This window comes from Microcaecilia unicolor, chromosome 3 (genome assembly GCF_901765095.1).
Source record: "Microcaecilia unicolor chromosome 3, aMicUni1.1, whole genome shotgun sequence".
In the NCBI taxonomy this organism is placed as follows: domain Eukaryota; kingdom Metazoa; phylum Chordata; class Amphibia; order Gymnophiona; family Siphonopidae; genus Microcaecilia; species Microcaecilia unicolor.
Genome location: NC_044033.1, coordinates 73,139,908 through 73,159,434, shown reverse-complemented (window position 1 = coordinate 73,159,434; position 19,527 = coordinate 73,139,908).

Sequence of the window (19,527 nt, the reverse complement as noted above, 5' to 3'; positions counted from 1 at the left end):
AAGCAATTGAATTTAACCAAGACTATACAGAATGTTCCAAATTCTTCCTGTTTCATTGCAATGTTATATCATTTTAATGATTTTTTAAAAAAATTTGATTTATTTGTTGTATTATTTTGGTTGATCTTAGTTATGATTATTGTTTAGGACGAGTATTATATTTAGTATTACCTTTTTTTGTCTAACAATATTGTTAACTCATGATTTTACTTTGTATTTCTTATTTCATTTCATATAATAATGTTGATTGTTGAATTTAATTGTTTTTGGACTCTAAAGGCTACAAATGCAGATAAATAACGAAAATCTTACTCTTTCTTTCAGCAGTGTGGAAGAACTGAGGGAATCTTAGGTTTCTGCAGCACGGCCTTTGTGGTCACATGGGATTCTAATACCAGACCCTTGACATAATATGCCTAATTCCTTGACTGATGTACAATAATAACGACAAGTGGCCCCCTGGCTCACGATCTTTGGGTCAAGGCTACATCTTGTCCCCTTTAGGTGGTGCTTCTATACTGGTATTAGTACACAGAAGAGGTACCCTGTAGGGTTCCTGCTTTCATAAGTGCCTTTTAATATATAATGTTAGGGTAACTGTTTGGACCATACATATATTTGATGTGACATATGCCTGCATGCTTTTATTGGTAGAGAAAATAAAAACAAAATTAAAAGTACAGTGGGATGGTCAATGAGCAAGACTCGACACAGCTATGTTTTGGCCTATCGGGCCTGCATCAGGAGCATAGGAGCCAACTTTTCAAAATGATTGGAGGGTGCTGACATTTTTTTTTTACAGATGGTGCATTCCCCCCATCCCCATCCCCCTCATCCCATCCCCCTTCCCCATCCCCCTCCTCTCCCCTGTCCTCCCTCCTCTGTCCCCCTCCACCTCCCTCCGAGTTCCAGGCCTCCCTCCCTCCCCTATCTCTCTCCTTTCCCTCCCTCTCCGAGTTCCAGGGTCCCCCTCCCTCCGAGTTCCAGGGTCCCACCTCCCTCCCTTCCTACGAGTTCCATGGTTGTTGTCCCTCCCTTCCTCCCTTCCAGTTCCAGGCCCCCTCCCTTCGAATTTTAAAAGTCATTTTGACTTACCTCATTGGGGTTATGGTGGCCAGCAGCAGCGATAAAAAGCATGCAGGCTCGGCCCTTAGTTCAGTTTTCCCTTCTCTCTCTCTCAGCTCTGGCCCTGCCCTCATTTCCTGTTTCCGCAAGGGCGGGACCAGAGCTGAGAGAGAGAGAAGGGAAAAATGAAATAAGGGCCGAGCCTGCACACCTTTTACCGCTGCTGCCGGCCGCCGTAACCCCGACGAGGTAAGTCAAGATGACTTTTAAAATTCGGAGGGAGGGGGCCTGGAACTGGAAGGGAGGAAGGGAGGGACGACGATCCTGGAATGGGAGGGAGGGAGGAACAGCTGGCGACCCTGGAACTCGGAGGGAGGGATGGACAGAGGGAGGGAGGGAACGAACTTCCGGTGGGTGAAATATTGGGGGTGCTCGAGCACCCATAGCACCCACAAAACAGCAAAGATGACTAAAAAAAATAAAAAGGACGACGCTTCAAGTAAAAATCTAGTTTAAAAAACAATTTTAATGATTGGTAGAGAAAATAAAAACAAAATTAAAAGTACAGTGGGATGGTCGATGAGCAAGACTCGACACAGCTGTATTTCGGCCTATTGGGCCTGCATCAGGAGTCTTTTCACCATCAAAAAATTCACTTCTTATATCTTTCACCATCTAATGTGACAAATCTCGTTTTCTTCTCTCAAAGGTAGAACTTTGTAGTTGTGCTGCAGCGTCTCTTTGAGCAACTTCTTGGAATTCTCTTGTTTATCGACTAATCACGAGTGTGAACCCGGATGGGAGAAAGTAAGCTTACTTTCTCCCATCCGGGTTCACACTTGTGATTAGATGATACACAAGAGAATTCCAAGAAGTTGCTCAAAGAGACGCTGCAGCACAACTACAAAGTTCTACCTTTGAGAGAAGAAAACGAGATTTGTCACATTAGATGGTGAAAGATATAAGAAGTGAATTTTTTGATGGTGAAAAGACTCCTGATGCAGGCCCAATAGGCCGAAATACAGCTGTGTCGAGTCTTGCTCATCGACCATCCCACTGTACTTTTAATTTTGTTTTTATTTTCTCTACCAATCATTAAAATTGTTTTTTAAACTAGATTTTTACTTGAAGCGTCGTCCTTTTTATTTTTTTTAGTCATCTTTGCTGTTTTGTTTCTGCTTATGGTTTTTGCAAAGACTGGTTTCTTCAGTTTTTTTGCATTGCATGCTTTTATTAACAGGTAAGGATTACAAGAGAAAGACAATCTGGAGAGGATGGTGTTGTCAATGATGTTGAAATCAAGGCAGCATTTATTGCCCAAAAAAACGCAGGAACAATAAGGTCGCTAAGGACTCCGTGCCTCAGAATAAAGTTTTTCTGGCTCCTAACCAGAGTTTTCAAAACTTGGATTTGCGACTTTTTTCTCTGCAGTGCATCCACACTACAAGCGGGTGAGTTGGTGAGGCAAAACTTCTCTTGGTCGAGCCTTCTCTGAAGTAGCCCCCACACTCTAAAATGCACTCCCTGAAAGGCTCTGCTTAATACAAGACTATCTCTACCTCAGGAAGCAGGTGAAAGCTTGGTTCTTCAACCAGGCCTTTAATGGAAGAAGCAACTAACTTCTTAATCTCACACACACACACACACACACAGAAGGAGTGACACAGGCTGCACATAACTGCAGCAGGACATGTTTATCCACTCCTACCCTAGCTGGGATAGCATTTAATTATCTTTCTTTAAATAGTCACCTTATTTTCTAACTCCTTTTACTCTCTTACCTATCTATGGGGTCCTTTTCCTAAGCTACGGCCAAAAAGTGGCCCGTGGTAGTGTGGGCTCGTGGTTTTGATGCGTGCTGGGCCGGTTTTTACCACGTCTGGGGAAAAAGGACTTTTTTTTTTTCAATGGGCCTGGAAAAGGGACTGAGGTAAAATTGAAACTAAGATGTGCCTATTTATGACCTGAACCCTTAATACCACCCATTGATGTAGCGAGGTAAGGGCTCACACGCTATACACGAGGTGACCGGCTGGCACGCACCAACTGCTGATTAATGTTGGAAACACCGTGTATGGTGGCAATAAAAAACTAATTTGCCCTGGTGGTATGGGCGTGCGCCAAACCTGAAATTACCGTTAGAGGGGCACGCTAGCCTGGCGGCAGTCTCATTTTGGCACACACTGCATGTGCATAGAGCCTACCGTGACTTTATAAAAGGGCCCCTACATGTTCCATCTTTGCTTATACCCTAAGCTCTCTATTAAAATGTTCTATTACATATTGTGTTGACATTGTAAGTAATACACTAGCCAGCTCATTTTCGAAAGTGATCGCTGGCCATCTTCTGACACAAATTGGGAGATGACCGGCGATCTCCTGAACCCAACCAAATCGGTATAATAGAAAGCCAATTTTGGCCGGGTTCAACTGCTTTCCGTCACAGAGCCGGCGAAACATCAAGGGGGCGTGTCATTAGGGTAGTAAAGGCAGGACGGGGGCGTGCTCATCAGATGGCCGGCTTCGCCCGATAATGAAAAAAAAAAGCCAGGCTTGACGAGCATTTCACCGGCTTTACTTGGTCTATTTTATTTTCATGACCAAGCTTCAAAAAGGAGCCCCAACTGACCACATGACCACCGGAGGGAATCGGGCATCACCTCTCCTTACTCCCCCAGTGGTCACCAACCCCCTCCCACCCAAAAAAAAAAAAAACCAAAAACAAAAACTTTTTTGACAGCCTCAAATATCATACCCAGCTCCATGACAGCAGTATGCAAGTCCCTGGAGCAGTTTTTAGTGGGTGCAGTGCACTTCAGACAGGTGGACCCAGGCCCATCCCCCCCTACCTGTAACACTTGTGGTGGTAAATGGGAGCCCTCCAAAACCCACCCAAAACTCACTGTACCCACATGTAGGTGCCCCCCTTTACCCCTTAGGGCTAGGGTAATGGTGTAGAGTTGTGGGGAGTGGGTTTTGGGGGGCATTTGGTGGGCTAAACAACCAAGGGAAGGAAGCTATGCACCTGGGAGCTATTTTTTTTTTAATTTTTAGAAGTGCCCCCTAGGGTGCCCGGTTGGTGTCCTGGCATGTGAGGGGGGTCAGTGCACTACAAATGCTGGCTCCTCCCACGACCAAATGCCTTGGATTTCACCAGGTTTGAGATCACCGGCATTATTTTCCATTATGGCCGAAAACCGATACCGGCCATCTCAAACCTGGCGAACTCTGACATTTGGCCGGGCCTAACCGTATTAGCGAAGAAAAAGATGGCCAGCCATCTTTTTCGAAAATACGGTTGGCTCTGCCCACTTATGGCACCGGCGCCGGAGATGGCTGCCCAGAGAAATGGCCGGCACCGTTCGATTATGCCCCTCTATGCCATACTTTGTATTGTTATTTCAATATTTTTACTATTGTAATTGTCTATTGCTTATGTTTGATTTATTGTTACTGTACACCGCCTTGAGTGAATTCTTTCAAAAAGGAGGTAAATAAATCCTAATAAATAAATCCATATTGACTTTTTCCCCTCTACCCATATCTATGGGGCCCTTTTATTAAGCTGCGGTAAGAGCTACCACATGCTTATCACAGCTTAAAAGGGTTTACCACGGGACACGCTGAGACATCCTGCACTAAAATCCTTAATTGCATGTGCAAAGCATGAGCTAAAAAAAAAGATTTCTGAATGTTTCTCGGAGGGTGTGTGTCTGGGACGAAGAGTGGGTATGACAGCATAAATCAGTTAACCCAGCCACACTGCTGTTCACCAACTGATTAGCATAGGATTAGCGTACAAGCCCTTACTGCCTGCAAAACAGGTACTGGTAAGGGCTCACATGCTAATTTTTGTTAATGGCCGCACTCTAATGGCAACAGTAGCAAATGGCCATTAATTGGGAAAATGGAAAATCAGCCAAAAATGGCCTTGGCACATGGAATAAACCTACGTAAGAGCATGCTAAGGGCACTTTTTACCATAGCTTAGTCAAAGGACCCCTATACTTTTAGCAATGTTGTTCTTTATGATACTTTCAACCATTTTGCCTGGCACTGACAGGCTCACTAGTGTGTAATTTCCCATATCACCCTGGAACCCTTTTTAAAAATTGGTGTTACATTGGCCAACCTCCAAACTTAGGTACTATAGATGATTTTAACAATAGGTTACATACTACTAATAGTCTGATCTGAAATGTCGGTTTGGAGTTCTTTTAGCACTCTGGGGTGTTTCCATCTGATCCAGGTGATTTGCAGCTCTTTAATCTGTAGATTGACCTATTACATTTCCAAGTTCACAGAGATTTTTTTTTCCAATTCTTTCAAATTGTCACTATTAAATACCATTTCTGGCATGTATAGTTCCTTTACATCTTCCTTAATAAAGACCAAAGAAAGAATTCACTTTGGCTTTGTCCTCTCTGAGTGCCCCTTTTACTCTATGATCATCTAATGTTCCAACTGATTCCCTCACAGGCTTCTTGCTTTGTGCTATGATTTTTTTCTTCAATGAAAGCTTATTTTCAAATTCTCTTTTTGCCTTCCTTATTAATCCTTTGCATCTATATTGCCAGTACTTATGCTGTTTGATATTTTCTTCATTTGGACCCTGTGTCAGCGTGGCCAGCAACTGGCTGCAGGACCTCATGAAAATGTGACACACACACACACACACACACTGTCCGGTCTGGGTAGAGGTGAGCCCTTAGGTTCTCTGAGGCCCGTAGGACCTCAGAGGACTGCCGCGCACCCCGGATCTTCACCCGCGGCGACCGCCGTTCACCGAGGGTTGAGCCCCCAGCTGCAGGCGGCCAGCAGGACTGCTGGAACCGCGGGGTGATGGCCGGCCTGGCTGGACGCCAGCAACACAGTCTCGACAGAGCCGCTAGCAAGGACGGCTAGCGCTGCCAAAGCACAGTCTCTGAAGGCGGCTAGCAAGGGCGGCTAGCTGAAGAGAACACAATCACTGAAGGTGGCTAGCAAGACGGCTAGCTGAAGGGAACACAATCACTGAAGGTGGCTAGCAAGGACGGCTAGCTGAAGGAACACAGTCTCTGGAGGTGGCTAGCAAGGACGGCTAGCTGAAAGGAACACAGTCTCTGGAGGTGGCTAGCAAGGACGGCTAGCTGAAAAGAACACAGTCTCTGGAGGTGGCTAGCAAGGACGGCTAGCTGAAAGGAACACAGTTTCTGGAGGTGGCTAGCAAGGACGGCTAGCTGAAAGGAACACAGTCTCTGGAGGTGGCTAGCAAGGACGGCTAGCTGAAGGGACACAGTCTCTGCACTCCACAGCGTCGGCTTCTGACAATCGAAACGGAAGCGCTGGGCCCTTCTTGCTTCGGGGTTTAAATCCCCCGCCCATCTTTTCTCTTCCTGGAAGGGAGCCAATCCCGCCGGCCCTGATAGGCAAGGAGCGCCCGGATTGGCGGTCCTGCCTACCAGGCGGAGACTCCCCTACCACGCACCAATCCGGCGTGAGTGGGCGGGACTTGCCTGCTGCTGCTCTGGCCGGGGAGACGACGACGCCGGCACCGCCATCTTGGCCGGCGTCTCCCCTTCCCCGAGGCCGGCGTTTGCTCCCGCCGGTCGCCAGCCTCAGAGCGACCCGCGGTGATGATGGCCCCGTCGGCAGCTTGTCCCTGCCGCCCTGGAGCCCGCGCCCCCCGGCGATCATCGCTCCCCACCGCGGGAGCACCGGTAAGGACCCGGGACGGGACAGTATCCTCCCCGGATGCCCCCTTTTCCCCGGGCCCGGGTTTGGACGGATGCCGGGTGTGGAAGGCTTTGATCAGCTCCGGGGCATGTACATTCATCGCGAGCTCCCAGGAGTTGTCCTCGGGACCAAAATTCTTCCAGGACAATAAATAATATAGCTTTCCCCGCCGTTTCTTTGAGTCCAGAACCTCGTCCACTTCATACTCCGGATCGGGGTCAGCTTCTAGATCTTCGGACTCCTGCTGTTGGGGATGCCATCGAGACCCTCGGAAATTCTTCAATAAGGAGATATGGAAAGCGTTGTGCACTCGCAGGGTCCTCGGTAGTCGCAACCGATAGGTCACAGCTCCAAGTCGTGATTGGATTGCAAACGGTCCAATATACCGAGGTCCCAATCTCCGAGAGGGCACCCGGAGTCGGAGGTATTTTGTGCTTAACCATACCTTCTGCCCTGGTTGCAAGACGGGAGCCGTCCTCCGGTGGCGGTCTGCGAAGACCTTGTATTTGGCAGCTGCCCTCTGCAGTTGTTCTCGGGCCATCTCCCAGACTCTTTGCAGGTCCGCCAGAGTTACCTTCACCATGGGGGTTGTAGAACCAGACGGGAAAGGTGCTGGCAGTCGAGGATGTCGTCCATATACCAAGAAAAATGGAGAGTCTCCCGAGGCCGAGTGGACACTGTGATTATATGCAAACTCGGCCCACGGAAGTAGGGAGACCCAGTTATCTTGGCGCTTGTTGACAAACGCTCGTAGGAACCCTTTTAAGGTTTGGTTCGCCCTTTCGACCAGGCCATTGGTCTGGGGATGGTATGCTGAGGAAAAATGGGTCTTCACCCCTAAAGCGGAGCACAGGGCCCTCCAGAAACGCGAGGTGAATTGAGGACCTCGGTCGCTAATAATCCGAAGAGGCAGCCCATGAAGTCGGAAAATGTGTTCGATGAAAAGTCGGGCCAACACGGCCGCCGACGGAAGGCCCGGCAGGGGAACGAAATGGGCCATCCGGGAAAAACGGTCAATCACCACCCAGATCACCGTGTGTCCGCGGGAGCTGGGAAGGTCGGTGATAAAATCCATGGAAAGCTCCGTCCAGGGGCCTGTCGGTACGGACAGTGGTTGCAACTCGCCCATGGGGGTCCCGATGGTCGGTTTAGTCCGGGCGCACACAGGACAGGTGGTGACGAAGTGAAGAATGTCCCGCCTCATCTGAGGCCAGCGGTACTGTCTGGCAATGAGACGCAAGGTTTTGTGATACCCAAAATGACCCGCCCACCTGGACGAATGCCCCCATTGCATTACCTTCGCTCGATCAGCGGCCGGCACTAGTGTCTTCACCGGCGCGACCTCCCTACGGCCGTGCTGAGGCATGCCGGGTCCAACATGGAATGGATCTCCCTTGTCTCCTCTGGGACCTCAAATGCTCTGGAGAGAGAGTCCGCAGGGGTATTCTGAGCGGCCGCCCGAAAGACCAGTTGAAAATGAAATCTAGCGAAAAACAATGACCACCGGGCTTGTCGGGGATTGAGCCGCTGGGCCTCCTGCAGATATAGTAGATTCTTATGGTCGGTGATCACCGTGAACCGATGTTCCGCTCCCTCCAGCAGATGTCTCCATTCCTGCAGGGCTAATTTCAATGCTAAGAGCTCTCTATCCCCCACGGTATAATTACACTCTGCCGGGGAGAATCTACGAGAGAAGAATGAACAAGGCTGGCGCTGGCCCTTGAGATTCACCTGAGAGAGGACCGCCCCGGCTCCCAACGCGGACGCGTCCACCTCCACAATAAAGGGTTTCTCTGGATCCGGGGCTAGCAAAATGGACGCTGATTTGAAGGCCTCTTTCACCTGGCGAAAGGCCACTTGCGCCTCGGGCGGCCAGTCCCGGACGTTAGCATTTTTTCTAGTAAGGGCTGTCAGCGGCGCCGTCAGTTGGGAATACTGAGGAATAAACTGGCGATAGTAGTTCGCGAATCCCAAAAAACGTTGTAGGGCCTTCAATCCCAGCGGCTGTGGCCACTCTCGAGTTTATCCGGCTCCATCTGTAACCCCCCCGGGTAACAGAATGTGTCCCAAAAATGGTAGCGACCTCTGATGAAAAGCGCACTTACTGAGCTTAGCGAACAGGCGGTATTGCCGTAACCATTGCAGCACGGCGCGAACATGGCTCACATGGTCCGTGGGGTTCTGGGAAAACACCAAGATATCGTCCAGGTACACAATCACTGTGGAGTTCAAAAAATCCTCAAGCACAAAGTTGATAAGTCGCTGAAATACCGCAGGGGCATTACACAGGCCAAAGGGCATCACCCGATACTCGAAATGTCCCTCGTGGGTGTTAAAGGCCGTCTTCCATTCGTCCCCTCGCCGAATTCGAACTAAGTTGTAGGCCCCCCGCAAGTCCAACTTGGTAAACATCTGGGCTCCTTGCAACCTGCCGAAGAGTTCGGGGATGAGCGGTAGAGGAAAACGATCCTTTACCGTGATGGCATTTAACCCCCAATAGTCAATACAGGGCCTTAAGGAGCCATCCTTCTTAGTGACGAAAAAGAATCCGGCCCCGGCCGGGGACGTAGAGGGCCGGATGAAGCCTTTCCGCAGATTCTCCCGGATGTATTCCTGCATTACCTTGGACTCTCCTCGGGACAGGGCATATAGGCGACCCCGCGGCGGCACGGTGTCTGCCATCAAGTTAATGGCACAGTCAAACGACCGATGGGGCGGTAGAACCTCCGCCTCCATGGGATTAAATACATCTGCAAAGTCTCTATAGTCCATCGGCAGCGAGCCCAGCTCTACCCGTGCCCCCACGGGTACCACCGCCAGGGCAGGGCAGCTGCCGGTCCGGCCCTTACAACAGTTCTCCCGACAGGCACTACCCCAAGCTTGGATGCTTCCCCTGGTCCAGTCAATAACAGGGCAATGCCTCCGTAACCATGGCAGTCCTAGGACCACTGGATGAATGGTCCGGGATAGAATCAGGAATCGGACCTCCTCTCGGTGGTCCTCCCCCACCTGTAGTTCCAAATAGGGGGTGATCTCAGTGACCGGCTGCGGTAACGTCGTTCCCTGGATGGAGGTTATTTGCAGTGCCGGCCGCCGCGGGAGCGTGGGCCAGCCCATCTGTTGCAGCAGCTCGTGCCCGATGAAATTGCCCCCCGACCCCGAGTCCACCAGGGCCCGGGTCTGGATCGTGGTCTCGTGCCATCGTAGGATTACTGGCAGAGTGATCAAGGCATCCGGTAGGGGAGCGGAATGCCCCAAGACCCCTCCCCTCAAGGTGCCTTGGGGGAGACGTTTCCCGCCCGAGAGGGACAGGCTCGGATAAAATGTCCAGCCTCACCACAATAGAGGCACAGTCCGTCCCACAGGCGTTTCTTCCTAGCGGAGGGAGCCAGCCGTTGCCGGCCCATCACCATCGGCTCCTCCCCACTCTCCTTGAAGTCCCGGTTCCCACGGCGAGGAGACAGCCCCTTAGCAGTCCGGGACGTTCCCCGCGTCCACTTCTGCCGTTCTGCCTGGGCTCTGGCTCACTCCTGGAACCGGGTATCTACTCGGATACAGAGCGAAATCAGGGCATCTAACTGGCCTGGGACCTCTCGTCCTGCCAATTCGTCCTTGATTCGTTCTTGTAAGCCTTCCATAAAAATTGCCATCAAGGACTCCGGGTTCCAACGGAGCTCCGTGGCTAAAGTCCGGAAACGGATGGCATAATCGGCCACCGTCCCCTCCCCCTGATGAATTCGCAGCAGTTCCGACGCCACAGAAGATGGTCTCCCCGGAAGGTCGAACACCATCCGGAACCGGCGCTGAAATTCACTATAGTCGTCCAGGATGTGGTCCTGTTGTTCATTCAGTGGGGCCACCCAGGCCAGAGCCTTCCCTGCACATAGGCCCATGATATACCCCACTTTACTTTGATCTGAAGCAAATGTCTCCGGTTGCATCCGGAAGGCCAGGTTGCACTGATTGAGGAACCCCCGGCAACCTCCGGGGGCGCCATCATATCGTGCCGGCTCAGGGAACCGAGGTCCCGTGCGGAACCCTCCCGAACGGGGAGCTGCTGCGGCCCCCTGGACCGCAGCGGCCTGGTTCTGTACCTGAAGCGTTGAAAGTTGAGAGCAGACGTTCTGAAGCGCCCCTGACAGGGCGTTCAGCTGCTCCTGCTGCTGCTGAAGTACCTTGGCCAGGTCCCGTAGATCAGGCTGCGTCGGCGAGCTCATGGCTTCCGTTTCCTGTCTGGTCTGGGTAGAGGTGAGCCCTTAGGTTCTCTGAGGCCCGTAGGACCTCAGAGGACTGCCGCGCACCCCGGATCTTCACCCGCGGCGACCGCCGTTCACCGAGGGTTGAGCCCCCAGCTGCAGGCGGCCAGCGGGACTGCTGGAACCGCGGGGTGACGGCCGGCCTGGCTGGACGCCAGCAACACAGTCTCGACAGAGCCGCTAGCAAGGACGGCTAGTGCTGCCAAAGCACAGTCTCTGAAGGCGGCTAGCAAGGGCGGCTAGCTGAAGAGAACACAATCACTGAAGGTGGCTAGCAAGGACGGCTAGCTGAAGGAACACCGTCTCTGGAGGTGGCTAGCAAGACGGCTAGCTGAAGGAACACAGTCTCTGGAGGTGGCTAGCAAGGACGGCTAGCTGAAAGGAACACAGTCTCTGGAGGTGGCTAGCAAGGACGGCTAGCTGAAAGGAACACAGTCTCTGGAGGTGGCTAGCAAGGACGGCTAGCTGAAGGGACACAGTCTCTGCACTCCACGGCGTCGGCTTCTGACAGTCGAAACGGAAGCGCTGGGCCCTTCTTGCTTCGGGGTTTAAATCCCCCGCCCATCTCTTCTCTTCCTGGAAGGGAGCCAATCCCGCCGGCCCTGATAGGCAAGGAGCGCCCGGATTGGCGGTCCTGCCTACCAGGCGGAGACTCCCCTACCACGCACCAATCCGGCGTGAGTGGGCGGGACTTGCCTGCTGCTGCTCTGGCCGGGGAGACGACGACGCCGGCACCGCCATCTTGGCCGGCGTCTCCCCTTCCCCGAGGCCGGCGTTTGCTCCCGCCGGTCGCCAGCCTTAGAGCGACCCGCGGTGATGATGGCCCCGTCGGCGGCTTGTCCCTGCCGCCCTGGAGCCCGCGCCCCCCCGGCGATCATCGCTCCCCGCCGCGGGAGCACCGGTAAGGACCCGGGACGGGACACACACACACACACACACACATGTTGCAGGTAAAAGTCAAAAGTACTTTACATATGTACATAATAAAAAGGCTATAATCAGCTCTGTTACTTCACAGGCTTAGTCCTTTCAAGTAGAGTCTCTCTCTCTCTCTCATAATATAGTCCCAGTCAATACTCTTCCTGGTACCGGCTCCTAGCCAGGCCCAAACACTGTGGCAACTAATGATGCCCTTCTGGACACACACTAAATTCATATACCTTAGGAATATTCTGCAAGGTTCTCTCCTATCTTTGCAGTCTTCTATCCATGTTTAATCAATTCCTGGAGGCCAACTTGGCTACTTACAGCTTCTCGCCCCAGGAAAATTCTTAGGCTTAGGCTACTCCTCTTCCCATAGGTTTGTAACTTTCTCTCTCTCTCTCTCTCTCTCTGTTTTGCTGCTGGGAGGTCCTCACTCAGAGCTGCTCCCTAGAGGCTTCTTGACTCGAACCTCTCTCACTACTTTCTTGGAGACTTCTTGCGTCAGTGTTTCTCGGATCTGTTTTACCTCAGGGCCTTAGGGCATTTAACGACATCCTTGCCTGAGCCCTGCCCCTCCAGGGTATAACTCCACCTACCCTAAGATGGCTCACTTTCAGGCCCTGATACACAAAAGCAGCCGTAAAATACGGCTGCCTCGCTACAATTTAGCGAATCGCTAACAGACAGCGATGCACAATGGGGATCACATGCAAATGAGCTGCATGGATCCGCCTTTGTGCATCCTCACTGTTTGCGAGTTCGAGCTGTCAAATCCATTTGACAGCTGTGATACATTGGACCTCCCCAGCTCTACACGGTTTTTTAAAATTTACCCTGGTGGTCCAGTTGACCCTGACCACCCCAATCTTTTTTCAAGTGGACCACAACCTCCCCCTGCAACCTTTTTTTTTATTTCCATGTTGGTCCAATGGACAGAACCCCTTCCCCTGCGTGTGAGTGCACACACACACACATACCCTCCCATACCCGACCCCCACCCTGCCCCTCCCTGTAACTTTACAACAAGGTGGAGGCAGGAGGGCAGGAGCAACGGCTGCTCCCTCCTGCCTCAGGCCCAGTCGGAACAAAATGGTGGTGCCCAGGCCCTGCCCGGTGCATTCTGGGATACACCAGGCAGGGCTAAATACTATATAAGGAGTTTTTTTTCCCCTTATATGGTGTTTAGCCCTGCCCAGTGCATCCCAGAATTCACTGGGCAGGGCCTGGGCACTGCCATTTTGTTCCAGGCAGGTCCGAGGCAGGAGGGAGAAGCCATTGCTTCTGCCTTCCTGCCTCCACCTTGTTGTAAAGGTACAGGGAGGGGTGGGAGTGGGGGTCAGGTGTTGGAGGAAGGGGTATGTGCCTGTGCAGGAGAAGGGGTTTGGTTCACTGGACTACCAGGGAAAATTTGTAAAAAAGGTTCTGGGGTCATGGGGGGTCATGGTCCACTGGACCACCACGAAAATAAAACAAGATGTGTGTGTGTGTGGGGGGGGGGGGGTGTTGTGGTCCATTGGAGCACCAGGGAAATTAAAAAAATTCGGAGGGGGGCGCCAGGAGGTGAGAGGTAGGAAACACAATCAAGCAGTCCTTATAGCTTCCTGCTTGTGCTTCTCTCCTCTCTGACAGCTCCAGAGCAGCCGTAAAATTTGCTTGTTAAATTAGGGCTGCTCTGGAGCTGTGCATCCCCTGGAATACACATTAGATTATGAAAGAGCTCATTAGAATACTAATGAGCTCATTGAAATACATTTGCATGGGGTTCTCGGTGGCTGTTAATGGTACACGTTAGAGCCACAGAAAACCCCTTTGTGCATTACTAGCTATGTAAACATTTGCTTTAGACTGGCTAGAACCAGTCTAAAGCAAACGTTAATAGCAAGGTAAGTTTTGTGCATCTGGCCCTCTGTCTCATCAAAGGAGTGATTCTATGGGAACCTGGTCATGTACCACTCACTCCTTCAGAGACCCTTTTTCAAGTGTTTTGAAAGATGTTCTTTTGACTATAGTAGCCTGTCTCACCTCACCTGTTAACCATGCAGGTTGTCATTTGGCTTTCAACAGCTGGTAAGGCTAGAAAGGTGGTAAACTGCATAGTATGGTTTCTTTGTTGATTTCATACATGTGAGATCAGTAGGGTTCTCATGTAATAACATCAGTTGTCTGTCAATGTGTCATCCATAATGCATACATGGAGTTAAAATTTTTAATTCTATGCTTTGTGTGTTTTACTGTGGAGGTGTGGTGAGTAGAAAAAGAGTATCATTCCACCCTTTAATCCCCTGCTCATTTTCTTGTCTTCAAAATGTTATTAGCTTTTCTTTTCCATTGTTAAATACTAATGTTTTTATATTGTTGAAATATTCTAGCAGCTGGTACGGGTGGGCAGAATGGATAGGCCATATAGTCTTTATCTGCCATCATTTTCTAGGAGGCAAATTTTCAGCTGGCAGTGATGAGCGTTTTACTGGTCGCTGCTGGCATTATTCCTGGTTATTCAATGCTATATCATGTCTATGCTTCAGCATTGAACATCTGGTTTATACAGTGCTGGCTAACACATAGCCAGTGAATTTAACCGTCCATAGGTTGCCACATAAATATAAGACTGTGTTTTATGCGGTCCCATTTATGTGGTTACCCTGGTCTGTTAAGTGCTGCATATTGGTATTTAACCAGCCAAGTGCTGACTCCGCCCCTGGAATGCCCCCAAAATGGCCGACTTTCACTTAGGCACTAACTGCTAATTTTCAGCAGCAATAACCAGTTAAGTGCTTCTGAAAACTAGCAGATAGCCTGAACTAGTGATTTAACCATTAAAAGCCATTTCTGGCCAGTTAAATTGTTTTGAATATTGTATAGCATTTTATTGTTATAGTGGTGTGTTTGATTGCTGTTTTATTTGATGTAAACCTCTTGAGATCAGGCTTTTTGTTCAAGGAAAGTGGTATACAAATGACATATATCATAGCATAACTTTGTCAAATGTTCTGATTTCTGCTATCCTTCAACTTTTCTTTCTGTTCCTATTTCCTCTATGGGCCACTCCAATTGATTGTTTTTGCCTTCTCTGCTTCTTTACAAGTGTGATGCTTAAAAAGCCCATCGGTGGTGCAACGTTCAGTGAAAATGTGGGTATTATTTACCTCCAAACTGAAAACAATCCTTTTGAAGACTGACTCGGGAAATGTATGCACACAAATCCTTGTGCATGTCCTTTCACCGTCAAAACATATGTGCATGCCCTTCAAAATCCAAAAGTATGCATGTCAGTTAACTCTCCACCCCAGCCCTGCTCTACCAGACCTAGGAACACTTACCCAAGACACATGACCATCTACACATGTACTTCTTGTTTATATATAAATGGGGGCTTTTGAAAACAATTCCCAACACATACCCAGGACATTTAGCCTGTTCTCATAACACATTGGATTACATAACATTTGACTTGTATCCTGCCACCATCTTTCAGTTCTAAGTGGGTCATAGAGACTAAGAAAACCAGAGTAATCCTCTAGGAATAACATAAGCCAAATAATAAAGATTACATATCAATACTGCAATACAAATTTCTTAAATAAAAATGTTTTAACTCTCCTTCTAAATAAAAGATCATGTTGAGAAAGTGAAAAATTCCAACTAGATCCTTCCAGAGTCTAGCCATTTGGAATGTAGACCAATGGCATGTCACTTCTATAGCATCAGGAATATATTATCTTTGGCATTCCTAGTCCTAAAGGAGTGACCCTAAAGAAAATGTTCACTTGTTTATTTGCCAGCTTATGGTCACCTTTCTCTTAGGAATTAAACTGTGGGTCTAGTACTGATACCTTCAAGAAGAGATTAAAGACAATGCTATTTTGTAAACATGTTTTAAGGAAGTAATATGTTATATAGCTTTTTTTTCTTCTTCATGATGTTACGTTATATCACCGATAATTGAGAGTTTAAAGATAATAATAGCGTTGAGTATAGCTATTTTTATTTCATTTTAACTTTTGGATTATTATATAAATTCCTAGATTTTCTTGATCTAGCATCTTGAACTGTAATCTGCTATGAGCTACATAGTTTGCTTTAGTGGGCTATAAATTAACTGTAACTGTGAGATTTCTCAAAAAGCAGTAATCGCTTTTTACCCTTTGCTGGAGGAAAGGTGAAAAAATTGGAATTACCAGATCTCCTGGCTCTGGGGGATGCAACAAAGCAGAAATGAGAAAGAAAGCAATTGGGAACCAGACCATATAATTCTTTGAAAAGAAAGCAAGCTAATTTAAATTGAACCCTAGCTTCTATCGGTAGCCATTGGAGCTTAACATAAAATAATGAAATGCTATCATATTTAGATAATCCAAAAATTAAGCATATAGCTGTATTTTGCACTGTCTGAAGTCTCTTCAACAGCCCCTTAGTGCAACCCAGAAACACTGAATTGCAATAATCAAGATGTGATAATAAGAGTGCATGTTAGGTGCTCAAATTGATCTATTTCAAAATATTTTTCAATACTGTGCAATTTCCTTGTCAGAAAGAAACATTTCTTGACTAATGAGTTAGCCTGTACTTGAACTATTGATGTGAATATCCAGATAACTGAGAAAAATTAGGTCAGAAAAAAATTGATCCTATCTTAACAGTGGATAGTGGTCTCGATGTTGCATTACATAGGTAGAGGAGATGCCATTGTCTGTCCAGATAATCAACAATTGTGCTGAATATCCAGTATTAGAACTTGGCAGCTAAGGTTGCATTTGGGCTGCAAAATCCTGAGGGAGATGTTCAATATGGGGGGGGGGGGGGGGTAAAGTTTTGTGCACTATAGAAAAGTAAGACTTAGGGGGTGGTCATATCTGATGATCTTAAGATGGCCAAACAGGTAGAAAAGGCAATAGTGAAAGCCAGAAGGATGCTTGGGTACATGGGGAGAGAAACAACCCATAGGAAAAGGGAGGTGATAATGTCTCGGTATAAGTCTCTGGTGAGACTCCATTAAGAGTACTGTATACAATTCTGGAGACCGCACCTTCAAAAAGATATAAACAAGATGGTCCAGAGGATGGCTATTAAACTGGGCAGTGGTCTTAGCTGTAAAGCTTATGGGGACATTCTTAAAGATATTGCTATGTATACTTTAGAAGAAAGGCAACAGAGGGAAGATATGTTAAAAATATTTAGGGGTCCTTTTACTAAGCCATGTAGGTGCTTACGTGCGTTCAACATGCATCAGTTTGGAACTACTGCCCGGCTACCACGTGCCCTGGATGGTAATTCCATTTTTTACACATGTCCGCTATTTTTATTTCCCGACGTGTGGCGCTAACCGGGCGTTAATCGGCATTGTACACACGCTGACGATTACAGCCTGGTTAACGCATGAGACCTTACCACTTAGTGAATGGGTGGCGGTAAGGTCTCAGGTCCAAAATGGATGTGCGCCAATTTTTATTTTCCCACACGTCCATTTTTGTCCCGTTCCCTCCCTCCTAAAAAGGCCTTTTTGTAGGCCACTGAAAAATGGACCCGTGCTCTGTGGAGGTAGTGGAAATGAAGACCGTATCCAAATTAAAGTATTCATGGAACAAACGTATAGGATCTATAAGGAAAAAGAAGAGATAGTGGATCATATAAAATCAGTAAGGGAGAAGAACATCAAACATATAAACGGCAAGTGACAATACTCACTTGCAAATGCGCAGTATAGACTTCCCTCTCTGTCCTGCCCTCGCGTCAAGACGTCATGACGTCAGAGGGCGGAACAGAGAGGGAAATGGAGTTGAATTGTTGGACGCCACCACTGCCGCCGCCACCGCCACCTGGAAAGGAACATCGCGCGAAACAACCTCCACCCTACCCCTCCCCATCCCCACCGCTCCTCCCGCCCTCCATATCGGGTCCCCTGCACTGACCTGACAGCGCCTCTCACCTCCGTGTGGAAGCACTGCAGGTAGCAGCAAAGTGATCTGCTGCTGCCTGTAGCGCTTTCACACGGAGGTGAGAGGCGCTGTCAGGTCAGTGCAGGGGGCCCGGCACGGAGGGGGGAGGGAGCAGTGGCGATGAGGGTAGCTGGACATGGGGGGAGGGCAGAGGGGAGAGGCCATGGTTGCTGCACTTGGGGTGAGAGCAGGGCACAGAGGAGGGTTGCTGGAGAGGGGGGAGGTCAAGGGAAAGATGAGGGTCGCTGGATATGGGGGGGGGGAGGATCGGTGGATGGGGTGAAGCCAGGGGAGAGAAAAGGGCTGCAATACTCGCCTGTTTTTACGGGCTTAACGGCTAGTATAGTAGATGGTATGGATGGGCAGAATGGATGGATCATGTGGTCTTTACATAATAACATACATCTTACAGCCATCTTACAGCCATCTTCTATGTTTCTATATTAACTGCTGAAGCCGAAGTTAAAAAAACACATTGACTATCGGGCCATAAGACTTTACTCCTGTGTCTATGAAAAAAAACTTAGTAAATCAAATTCATAGTACAATAATTCACTGTCTTTCCATTTCTGTAGACCCAAGTCACAATCATAGTCACAACCCAATTGCCAGTGAAGACATCGCAAAATGTTTTTACAGTCTGACACAATTGACTGTCTCTATTCACAGTGGTGCAAAATTGGAATAGCAAAATAATGCAGGTGATGGATTTTCCCTCAGAACTTTGCAGGAAAACAAGCACTATACCTGTATTTACAATGTACTCGTCAGCACAGCTTAAACATTTTAGTGTATGCAAAAAGACATAACATTCTTTCCAAAAGGAAAATGTAAAAAAAAAAAAAAAGACAACCAATACACCAGCCCCTATCAGTGGCAAAAAGTTCTTGTCTGAAAGGAAACCAAAGATCTAATACCAAGGTATTTTACCTGTAGATCTAATTCAGGGAAGAAAAGAATACATCTTTCAAGCTCTGTCCAGACTTCTGGAACATTAGGAACAGTTACAAACATAAAAGTGGAACAGTCCATTGCTTCAAATTCCAAAGGGGGGAAGGGCATTGTAGAGATATTATTTATTCTGCTGGCTTACACTACTGAGCATGTATCTTGCACAGTGGTGCACATTTTAGTAATGTTGACATTGGGGACCTTACAAAAGTAGTCATGTTAAAAGATGGTCAGAACTATTTTTGTTAAGGCACATCTGACGTTTTGACTGGGTTTGTAACATATACGTTTCCTTTTTCCCCTCTTGTGTCCCATTATTCTTTTGGCAACTGGAAAACAACCTCCAATCAGAAGTGCTACTAGAGCAGAAATAAAAATTGAAAGGGAGCATTGGCAGAAGAAGCATAAAGCAAAAACAGACAGACAGATGGTGGTGTTAAAACAAGGGGGGAAAGCATGCAGAGCATATCTCATGTAATTCTTTCCAGCCCCTCTGTGGGTTACTTCTGATTTTTCCCACACTAATCTTACTCCCAATGTGGTTAGAGTTTGTTGCACACAAAAATCAGCAGTAAAATCACCACACTAAAGAGTAGGATAGTGAGCATACAAACACATGAATAGAGCACTGTGCAAAATTGCTCCCAATTGCAATTGTGCACAGTGTTTTGCTTTACTTC